General features: G+C 34.9%; 1 long non-coding RNA gene across 1 annotated transcript; it reads right to left on the reverse strand.

The window, feature by feature from the left end:
* Nucleotides 1-271: 271 nt before the first annotated feature.
* Nucleotides 272-2,250, reverse strand: LOC113992872. Its single transcript, XR_003542387.2, has 3 exons — nucleotides 2,130-2,250; nucleotides 1,112-1,220; nucleotides 272-725 (listed from the first exon to the last, which is right to left on the reverse strand). It is a non-coding gene; the product is annotated as an uncharacterized LOC113992872 (long non-coding RNA).
* Between the last annotated feature and the right edge of the window lie 442 nt (nucleotides 2,251-2,692).

A 2,692-nucleotide genomic window follows, 5' to 3' on the forward strand; every position in this document is an offset into this window, starting at 1 on the left:
ATTAATCTGGTTGAATATCCTGGCTAATAGAAATCCAGTTTTCAATAGAGGTTATTTGCTAAATCCTCTCTATATTTGAGAATACAAACACAGGTTGCAAATATATTTGGGTCATTGTCTTATCCTATAATTTTTCCAGCATTCAGTATACCTGATCCTTTTGCTTGCTATCTAAGCACAAAAGAACAATTTCTATAAGAGTAATAATTCATGTCAGAGTGTTTTTAAATTTGAACTAGCGCAAACATTCTGTAAATTAATTCAGACATTATTTTAGTTGACAACAGGTTTATTGATGAAACTGATATAGATTACTGGAATTCCAAACACAGCTGTAACAATGGAGATTTTTTTTGCTGCAGTGTATGTCCCCTACTGTGCAAAAACATCCACTAAGACATTACAAGATTAAGCCAGTCTAGAGCTGTTGTTTAAAGAAAATCACCAGCAGTCACTGCTTTTTTTACAGAGTCTGGAACAGCATTATCTAGCAACTTCTAGTACTTTGATGCTGCTCAGAGATTGGAGGGCCCCATTCATTACATCAGTCATTCTAGATTCATCTTTTGGCTCATCGTGCTCTCTGATTCCAGAATCTTCCAATTTCTAAAAATCTTCCAGTTTCTAAATACATCTTCAGTAGGTTTTCAAAAAATTTTCAAAGAGCTGCTTTTTTTTTTCCTTAGTTCCCATTTTTTGTCTTCCTACATACTGCAGATTTACTTCTGTAAAATAAAATTAAGAATACAATTTTATATATATTGTTTACGTATGGAAGGTTATATTTGAAGAAACTATTTTGCTTTCTGTTTTATAATGAAATAAAAGAATAAACCTTCTTTCCAGTCAAAATACAAGATATCCAACATATAAATTGCAAAGCTGTTTTCTCAGTTCTGTAAGCAGCAATGTATACAGGTAAAGCAGTGCATGTGCAGCAGTCTGAAAATATCAAGCTGCAGAGTACCTTGTATGTTAATCTGACATAAAGTGAAATCAAGCAGCAGCCAGCAAATACTTATTCTTATCACAGATGCTATAGCATATCTTACAGTTGCTAACAAATAGCTTATATTTTCTTGTAAAAGAAATAGGAAGAAAACATGCTGACCTTTTTAACAGACAATGCAATCACCTTCTGCTGGGAATATTCACACATTTAAATTTACCAAGGCGTTTACTTGTTGTCCTAGAACCATGTCAACATGTCTAGCTTCTTTCTGTATTAAGTACATTAGAAACACTGCCACAGAAATTACTTAATTTTTAAAAAGAGACGAAAACAAACTTAAGGAATTCTAAATAGAGGTTGTCAAAGGACATATACCACCTTGTGTTTCTTAGTCATGTATGACAAAACACTGAGAATCATGATCAGGGAACAGACATCAATTTAAAAGAATCACTGATTTAAATTAACAAGAAATACTATCCACAGTATTACCCATCATAGGAAATTATTCAAGATTTTAATTAGGAATAAGTCTTATAGGAAATGAATCAGAGAGTACAAAAACAGTTGTTCATAAATCACATTTTTTTGCATTGAATTTCTTAAAGAATTACATGCTGGATTTTTTAACATCAATTCTTGGAATCCCAAAACAGTAATAAAGTTCATTTTTAAAGAATTACATTTGTCATTTTCCCTATATAAACTCTGCAAAGCATTCCCATAATGTGAACTCCTTCCTACTTAATTAATGTCTGTTTAAATCAAAAGGAATTGCTAGTCTGGGATTTGGAAAGAAAAATAAAATTTTTTTTATGTAGACAAAGATAACTGTACTGTGCAGAAAGTAGATGCAAAGTATTTTATTCTGATTTTTATTAAGACAATACATCAAGGTTTTGTAAACCTGTGCCTACTAAATGGGCCTTTTGAAGCTAAGACTAGGCAATGCCACTGAACTGTGAATTAGCATAGGAATTTAATCACTGCTGAGGTATATGTGGGTGCGTGTTCTTCAGAAAGCTCTTTAAAATGCCTCAGATTTTACATCTGTGGAAATAAGTGCTGATTTACTAAATTACTGATAGTTGTGAAATATTCAGTTAATGGAAGAGAATTACAAAATAACTCTGAAATTACAGTATAATTTGCGTTGAAAGCATCCTGCTGAGCTTACCCAGACCAACCAGCCTGCTCGAGCAGGGTCAGTTATAGCAGATTGCCTCAGATTGTGTTCAGGTTTTGAATATCTCCACAGATGGACGCCTGTGGTGGTTTGGGCTAGGCCTTCCTTGGTGACCAGTTTGTAACCAAGGAAGGGTCCAGATTTACCCAGTATTCCCTACGATTTTTACGTAGGCCAGATTATAAGAAGAAAGGAGGAGAGGCCTTCGCTCTCTTTCCTTCCGGCGGCTTGGAGGTGCAGGTTCCCTGCTGTTTGAGTCTGTCGTGTTGGGGAGCGAGGCCTGGTAAGGCCTTGCCGACCTTGGGAGACGGAGGTTGCCGGCGATCGTTCCGGAGCAACTCTCGGTTGTCCCAGGAGAGTAGTGAGCTATTTTCTTTGCTAACTTTTTAGTTGTTAGATATTGGGTCACTAATTGGGATATATATATTTTATTTTAGTTTTGTTCCCTTTCCCTTCCCCCTTCCCTTTTCCCTTGTGAAATTGTATATTTTAATTGTATATAAGTGTAAATATATTTATATATCTCACTTTGATTGTTTCTCTCTCGTTTTGGG

The sequence above is a fragment of the Pipra filicauda genome, unplaced genomic scaffold, assembly GCF_003945595.2.
Source record: "Pipra filicauda isolate LSUMZ 115617 unplaced genomic scaffold, ASM394559v2 scaffold225_size1262401_pilon, whole genome shotgun sequence".
Taxonomy (NCBI): Eukaryota; Metazoa; Chordata; class Aves; order Passeriformes; family Pipridae; genus Pipra; species Pipra filicauda.